The sequence below is a fragment of the Anas platyrhynchos genome, chromosome 2 (assembly GCF_047663525.1).
Source record: "Anas platyrhynchos isolate ZD024472 breed Pekin duck chromosome 2, IASCAAS_PekinDuck_T2T, whole genome shotgun sequence".
Classification (NCBI taxonomy): Eukaryota; Metazoa; Chordata; class Aves; order Anseriformes; family Anatidae; genus Anas; species Anas platyrhynchos.
The window spans coordinates 135,388,767-135,397,385 of record NC_092588.1 but is presented as its reverse complement, the minus strand read 5'-3'; the positions used below and the strand labels follow the sequence as shown (position 1 = coordinate 135,397,385).

The 8,619-nt window shown below is 41.5% G+C and overlaps 1 protein-coding gene across 4 annotated transcripts in view; it reads left to right on the top strand.

The window, feature by feature from the left end:
* Positions 1-60: 60 nt before the first annotated feature.
* Positions 61-8,619, top strand: part of ANKIB1 (ankyrin repeat and IBR domain containing 1) — a 97,278-nt gene continuing 88,719 nt past the window's right edge. Inside the window, exon 1 of one of the 4 annotated variants that reach the window (XM_027450764.3) lies at positions 61-360. The gene's annotated coding sequence lies outside the window, so the exon portion shown is untranslated. The remainder of the gene's footprint in view (positions 361-8,619) is intronic. The other 3 variants (XM_027450763.3, XM_072033644.1, XM_027450765.3) reach the window with 3 other exon arrangements.

Here is an 8,619-nt window from a genome sequence, read left to right as displayed (position 1 = left end):
GGCTGCTGCTGCTGCTGCCGCCGGGCGTCGGCTGCGGGCGGAGAGAGAAGGAGGGGACGAGGAGGAGGAGGAGGAGGAGGAGGAGGGCGGCCGGGAGCATGAGGCGCTGCTGCCGCCGCCGGGCGGGGAGCCGCTGAGCCGGAGGCCCCGGCAGCGCCGCCGAACAAAGGGGGAGCGAGGCGGCGGCACCCGCAGCCACAGCCGCAGCCGTGCCCAGGGAGCCCGGAGCCCCGGAGGGCGCCGCAGAGCGGAGCGCGGAAAGCGGCCGGCGAGGGGCGAGCGAGCGGCGGCCGCCGAGCAAATGGAGGCGCTGGGCGGCGGCCGCCGGGAAGGGCCGGGGGGAGCCGCCGCGAGCAGCCGGTGAGTGCCGGTGAGGGCTCGGCGAGGCGCAGCCCGGAGCCCCGACCCGCCCCCACCGTGTCCCGGGGGGGTCCCTCGGAGAGGCAGCGCCGGGGTGCGGAGGGGAACGGGCGGCTGGGGGCCGGGCGGGGGCTGCCTGGGGGGGCTGCCAGCCGCCGGGACCCGCCGCCAGAGCTGGAGGGCTGGTGTCTCGGTCTCACTTTGTTTGATTTCCAGAAGAAGCGCAGCGAGGTGTCGGTGCGGTCGCTGCTTTATGTAAGGGGCAGGCTCGCTCCCTGAGGCGTGTCTGGGCGCACGAAGCTGGCTGCGAAACGCCAAGAAGCCGGGGCAGCCGTGACAGCCCGGCCCGGCCCGGCCCGGGGCGCCGGGAGCCTCGCTGCTCGGGCAGCCTCGCCAGGAGTTTTCACGGCCCCTTCCTTCGCTGCCGGGCCGTGCTGAGCTGTAGCGGTGGGCGCAGCACCCGCAGACCTGCCCCAACTTCTTTCACTTTGCAAAGAGAGAGGCGGCTTCCGAGGGAGCGAGCAGCCGCAGCGCCCAGCAGCAGCAACAAGAGGCTGAGAGGCAGAAGCTTTCCCTGCCCGTGTGACTGCTTTATCCTTACTTCCATCTCTTTGATTATAAACGCGAAGCGTAGCGTGTTCACTTCTCCTCAGTTTCTTTTCGGTACACGGGAAAGTGCTCTCCTTCCCCTAAAAGAAAAAGGGGTTATTCATACAGAAAGTGACAGCGTTTTTCAACTTCTAACACGTGGCTTGTGTACCTGAGGTATACACAGAAGTGAAACGGTGGAATTTATAACAGGATTTAAAAGAAGTCTCTTTTTTTTTTTTTCTTTAAATTGATGTAGAAAGTGTGAGCGGCTGCTCTTGCAAATAAGAGACCAAATTACTGAGGAGGCTTCTGGAAACTTTAATTCCAAGACTTGGTGGTCTTGTACTCAAGCAATTCCCACTTCAATAAATTTAGTTTAGCCTGTACTAAAATACTTCATTCTTTGTTCTAACATATTATTCCTGAATTAAAAATACTACTAGAAAGCAAGCAATAAGCTAAATAATGTTGGTGATGCCCTCTCTTTGTATGTGCATCAGTAGAATATTAGGAATGAAAATAATTTGAAAAAGAAAAAGAAAGTGGAACGATTTATAGTGAGTAGCATCAGTAGCCAAAAGAGGAAAATCAAGCAAGATACATGTAAGATCTACACGGCCCTTTTTCTCATTTTTACATGTGGTTTGCCACGTCTAGCTAGGATGAGGTATGTATAATTGTCTGGTGAGGATTACTGAAAGAACCTGGAGCTTCCAAGATGCATATATATATTGCGTTTAAATTTACTTCTGTTTGTCAGGTATTTCTGTCAGGATTACACGCTCCTGAAAGTTAAAGGAAACAGCTACCATGCCTGCTACACCAGTCGGTTTTGGTTAAGTGGAACAACTTCTTAAAATGGTTTTAGACAGTGTCGTCAAGTCTCACTTACGTGAGAGCTTGTTAACGCGATGGCTGATTCAATGCGTCCTGAGCACTTTCTCACCCATTAGTCCCTGGCGCCTTTGCTGTGATTGATTAGCACTAAGTTATTTTTGTTGTTGTTTCAGTAATAGAGCTTTGTTTGTCAGTTTTTGACTAGTTTGGCCAGCAGAGTTTTTTGTTTGTTTGTTTTGTGGTGGCTTCGTATGTATGTGATTTGTTCTGTTTAGATTTCACATGGTCTCCATTACCTGAGTGGTAAACCAGCTTCATCTTGAAATCTGAATTCTCGAAGTTGCTTTCTGGTGTTGTGATTGTTGGAATTTTGTCACCTTTGCTAAGGTGACCCCTACCAGTAAACAAAGTGGAAGTCTGGAGGTTACACATGTCTGTGCTGAACCGGTTATGTTTCTAATCCCACTACTGTATAGTAATTGATGATAGATAGGAACGAGAGATCTTTTGTTTTGCTTGAAGAGTAGACCTGTGGAAATTGTGAAATGTTCAAAATGACAGAGAAGATTGTGTTTTGAAAGCTGTCATCATTGGACAAGATTTTTACTGCTTCCCTTCTCCCTCCCAAATACACTGCACATGAATTGCATATATGTGTAATTTGGGGGGCCACAGAATATTTCATGCAAGATTATATCGCATTAACAGGTTAAGCCCAAGCAGTCTACCTAATATTTAAACTACTAGTTTTCTTCAGAACCTCTAAACATCTTCTGGATTTAAAGTGAAACTGGTGAAAATAGCCCATTTGCCATTTTCCTCGGAGGATTATTACGTTGTCTTCACTAGTATCAGTAAAATAGTATGCTTTGCATTCCAACCTGTCTTAATTTGTGTTTATATGTATGTGTGTATGTGTCTATTTATGTCTTATCCCAAAGAGTAGTCAGGGCGGAGTGCTATACACGTAAGTACAGTGGTAGTTGAGAATCTTCAGTTAATTAGTCCAGAAGTCAAAGTGGGGAAGAAGAGATAATAGTTACCTTTTTTTTTTTAAGGTTTTCCAAATTTCCTTTATCATTCATGCACTTTTAACAATACAGTCCTTGCTTTCTGATTCTTTGTTTTTAGCCTTATTCCAGTATTCCTGTTTTTAGTAATGAAAAAATTATCAGAACTTGGAAACATGCCATATAAAGATTAAAATTTCAAATTCACCTATATTTATATCCTTAGCTCTCCTGTTTTGCAAACAAGAGAATTGCCATATAAGTATTTTTAGCTAAGACAAATGCTTCTTTTGACCTAGAACAAATTTTTAGTCATGCTATTATCCTTGAATTTTCTCTAACATATTTTGTTGATGTTACTTAAGAGAGGTTTTGATTTAGTGGTTTTGCTTTGATTTATATTTTAAAGCACGTTAATGCTGGACTTGGAATGTTAAAGGATAATTGGAGTAAAAATACAATAACAGGTTGTAAATGGATTACTGCAGTGAAATAGGAGGACCTCTGTGCTGAATGCCTGAGATCCTTCCCGGCTGGGGAGGCTTTCCGGAGCAGCTGCACGACAGCGCCTGTCAAGTTCCTCGGTAACTTTTCTTGTCCAACCCTTTCCTGACAAGGAAGCCGAGGAGCTTTGTTTCAAACCGAAGCAAATTCTCTAAGAGTAAGGTTAGGTATAAAACAATTCTTATGTACAGGCTTCTGTACTGGCAAAAAACTTTATTAAATTTCTTGGGGATTTTCCCTTCTTTAATAACAACGGGAAGGTTTTCAATTTTGACATGGACTTTCATAGTGAAAATAGCACTCTAAAAACATAGGAGTAAATAAACCAGAAAGACTTTTAGAAGTACAGCACTCACCAAAAAAAATCCATGGAATAAGGGCTGTCAGATGGTAGCCAAATGGTGTATATTCATTTTAAGGGAGTATTTTTAAACTGCTGTGAACCACTTAGCCCTTGCTTTATAATAAAGGCTGCAGTGAAAAATACAGTCTAGGCATTTCCAAGTCACTGTGGTATTTGGAGTAAGCTGTAAGTTTGGAATGATCTGAATTCGTATTTACAGTTGATGGTCAAATGCAAAGACATAACCCTTTTACGTTTTAGTGTTCTGAAAAAAAGCATAGCTTTAGTTCAAAGAAAAGATCAAGAATAATTGATTTCTGGACCATCTGCAAGAGTGTATGCAATACAAGCCGATTTATAAATATATATTTTTTTTAGTAACTAGATGATAAGCTTTGAAAACCAAAATAACCTGAAGGGAGTTGTTTTGCTCTCAGACCAGTTGGTTGTGCCTTACTTTCTTAATTAAGCAACCAAGAAAGCCATGGCTTGGATACCTCCTCTTCTAAATCTTTGTCATTTTGGGGAGATTTTCTAAAATGTAGAGTAGGTTCTAAAATACAATTTATTTATTTAATTTTCAGGAGCCAATATCAGAGGAAGGCATCAAATACTAAAGAAAAAGTCCATTGCTTACTTTCAAATTCAGGTTTAACTAAAAGTCCTAAAACACAATTCATGAAGACAATTTTTTTCTTAATGTAATGCTCTTGAAACTTACATTTAAATCAGTTTCTGCCTATGGCAAGTTAACAAAAGTATAATTTGTAGCAAGACGTTTGTTTATATCCTTGAACATAATAGCTGCTGCTGTTGAAGCTTGTGTTACTTCTTTTCCATGCAGTGTTTCTGCCCCATCTTGTAGTAGCTGCTCTACCTTTGTGTTGTGTTGGTGTTTTCCCTGTATTTATTTGGGTGGTTTCTATCTTTTGAGTATTTGTCCTTATTTTCCTTGATTTTCTTCTGTCCATCTTTTCCCATTATTTTTCCTATTATCGTGTTGTTCTTTGTTGTCTTACACCTCTCAAAGCAAAGGTCAGTTTCTTCTGTTGACAGCATGAATGGCTTCTGATGTTGTGCACGGCTCTGTTGTGCTCCTGCACATGGAGCCACGATTGTCTCCAGCATCATCTGCTGTGGTAAGGGCTGGTGGGTGCTGTTGTACTCACCTGATGCCTCTCTCTTGTGAAGCTAATTGGGTGGGTGACACCTTTTTACATATAGAATTAAAGGTTATGTAAAGCAAAACACCATTTTATTTGGACTTGGTGTGCTTCTAAATCCCTCTCTGATAGGTGATGTCAGCTAGAGGTAGCCTGTGAGATAACTTAGTTGAAAAGTGGTAAAAGAATGATTATGGGTAAGTGTGAAAATCCTTTTTTTTGGGTTTAATTCTAATATAATTATCACAAAGTCCTGACTTGAAAAAAAAAAATCCTATCCTATAGGAGTGTTGGTGAACTTTTTAAAATGAAAGATGCTTTCAGGAAAACACAACTTTGGAAGTTTCAGACCTATTACTGGAAAAATACCCTTAAAGTTAACATAATGTTAACTGTGCGTATACTAATGACATATTTATTGGAATTCAGCAGAGAAAATAATTAGATTTTTCTAGATTGTAAGTATAGTTCTGCTGTAGAAGCAGGCCCTGCTCATCCTAATGTATCCATAGTGGATGCATTAAGTGGCTGTAGGAACATCGTGTCCTGTTCGTGCGCGGCTGGTTTTGATCCTGATCTGGAATTACTAGAAATGAAATAACTTAGTGGAGAAAATTGTGTCTGTTATATTTATTAATCTGAGCTGTGTTTACAATTCACATACTGTCTGCTCTTCAAGGAGCTTCTACAAATGCTTACTGGGATAGCAACTTCCCCCTGCTTTGTTACTTAAAATGGACTTCCAATGGCAATTTTGAAGGCAAAGCTTAAAACGGTACGTTTATATGAAAGCTGTTGTGTAGAAACTCAAAATCTTACTGTGTTAAAAAAGTTGTATATTTTTTAGAATGCACAGATGAAAAACTGATGACAAATATTATAATATTTCCTGTGCAGAAATTGCTGAAAAAATGGTGAAAAATTATCATGATATATACTTTTTTTTTTTTTTTTTGCACTGCCATTACATTAAATACTGGTTCTATCTTATGTGGTTGTCAAAAAAAAAAAAAAATCATAGACTGAAGAACAGGGATTTTAGGGCAGTTGTATTTTATTAGTGAACTCTTCTCTGTACTAATACTCCGAGCTTGATATTGTGTTGTACTGCTGCAGTATCCCATTGTGTGGTTTTGTTACATTTTTATTAGGTATTGTATAGATAAAATACAAAATTTAATATATACAAGACTGTATGTACATTGGGACTTACTTTCAGCAGTAGCAACCTCAAAATGCTATGGCACTAGAATTTTCCTTTGGAGTGTTCTTTTCCCTTAATTCCTTGCCTGTGTGTAGATTTGCAGAACTGTTACTTTTTCAGGATTTTTTTTTGGTGTTAAATCCAGGTGGCTCTGCTGTTTTATTTAGCTAAGCAGCTGGGAGACAAGGAAATATTAATCTCCAGTTAACTCTCTACTGTGTGAAAGGACTGCAGATAGGTATGGAGAAATGCCCTGGCAGAGGAGAGCCCAGAAGTGGTGTTGCTCTATCAAAATGGTGAATTTTATCGATATCTTGGAGAAACTGCAAAAGTGTAAAGCTATTAAACTATGTTTCCAAAGTTCCAGCTGTGCTAATAATGCAGATTATACGCTTGAACAGTTGTAGGATCTTATGGACTGATGGAACCATTATATCTAACCATAAGGTGAGAATTTTGATGTTTTAAAGCTCAGCTGTTGAGAGGGTTATATAGCAGATCTCATGATGGCAGAACGTGTGGTTCTCCAGAAAGGAAGACACGTCTGTTCTCCAGAATTAGCTATACTACAGAACTACAGTATCAAGCAGTGCAGGTCTGTGCAGCACTGTAAGTTGTATACAGCTCTAAGATAAAGCATCCTTTGTGAATGAACTTGAGTTACTTGGTTCTCTAAAAGCTTGTGCCATGGAGGCACGTGCACTGAGGCATTACCCGTTGCAGTACAACTGTACGGTGGCTCTCAATTTAGGACCTTCTCCTTGACTTCTAGAAAGTCGCTGTCACAGATATTTTCGGTACTTAGTTTAGGAGGATGTTGGAGAGGATATCTGCAATTGGAGCCATTTCAGTGATCCACCGAGTGCAATCTGCATGTTCAAAAAGCAAACAAAAAACCCAAGCAAACTGCATGTTTAAAAACAAAAACAACAAGAAAGAAAGAAAAAAAAGCTGTGGACAATGAAAGAGGCTTTGTTTGGTGGCTTGTGTATTGAAGTTCTTTATAATCTCATACTTACCAACCTGTCCATTAGTTAAAATGTAATTACTTGTGAGTCCTTTACCTCTTTCAGGACAGAATAATTAGTATTTGTCAGACCAAATAGTATAGTTTTGCATTTGTAATCATTGTTAATGGCCTGGATGATGCGGTGGAACGCACCCTCAGCAGGCTGCTGGATGACACAGAGTTGGGTGTGCTGCAGGGCAGGGGAGGAAATGGCCGGGCAAAAGCCTCATGAGGTTCATCAGAGTCTGAAAATTAAAACAGAATAACCCTGTGCAATAGTAGAGGCCGGAAACCTATGGCTGGGAAGCAACTTTGCAGCAAATAACATTGCTTTCCTGGTAGACACCAAGTTGAACATGAGTCAGCAGAGTGCCTTTTCTTGGGGAGAATAAGTCAGTAACCGTGTGAGGAGATCATTTCTGTCTGCTTGGCGTTTTTGTGACTGCTTCTGAAACTGTATCCCCAGTATAGGAGAGCCACCAATGTACTTGAGGAAGTCTAGAGGAAGACTGCTGATGTGATTAGGCAACGGGAGCACATATGTAAGAGAAGTGGGGAGAGCTGGCTGTCTCCAGTTCTCAGAGAAGGCTAAGGGGAATATAGTCAGTTTTCTGAAGGTGTTGCTTGTAATTTTGAGGCATATACTGCAAACAGTGCATGTATATATACACGTTATTGACTGTCTTATGGGTTTCTGTGCATTCCTGTATGAAACATATATAGCTCCTGGCGCATGCTGTTGTGCAAGGTAGCATGGGTTATTGGTTCTGGTGTTCTGACTGCCCACTGGCACCAATTAATGTAAGTGCCTGCTCGTATCAGATGGTGTGGTTGCACAACCGACTGTTTTCTCTGCTTGCAACTGGTCCTAGCCCAGCTGACGTGCATGACCCAGAGGGCTGTGGAGCTTTGCAGAAGAGAACAATATGATTAGCTCAAGTAAGTTTGGCTATACAGTTCAAAATCTGTTCTTTAAGGGAACCTGAATTCTGTAGTCAGAGGTTTGAAGTTATTAGTTTATAGCTTTGGATATCACATGTCACTAATGAAATATGCCCTCTCATAAGCCAAGCAGCCTGAGGTTCATACCCGTTTGCTTAATAAAAGAATAGAAAGTTAAATTCATTTGGCTGGAGTGGGAGTTAGACAGACAGCATGTTCTAATCTAGAATTATTTGTTGTGATGTATAAATAAAAGGAGATACCACGAAAGTTTTGGACTCTGTTACCCTGGATGTTATTAAAATGTAAACTAAACCTGAGTAAGACTGCCACATAATTTTATTGTAAAGGCACTACATAGTGCCTGTTGATTTGGTCTTTGTTTCATAGGAATACCCTTTAAGTTCAGTTTAGCTGAGCTCAATTCAGAAATCCCATTGACTTTTCTGTATGTGTGTCTGTTCTATGTATGAGTGAGGAATCAGTAAGGAAAACGAGTTTTAAAATGAATCTTTAAGGAGGTGACTGGTTAATTCCTCCCACCCACCAGTTCTGGTTTACCTAGTCATATGGGTCTCTAGGAGGAGAGTGAGTAAAGGTTCTCCTTAAATTAGTCACAAGCTTTAAAAGTGTATTGAGTTCATTTCAATTTTGCA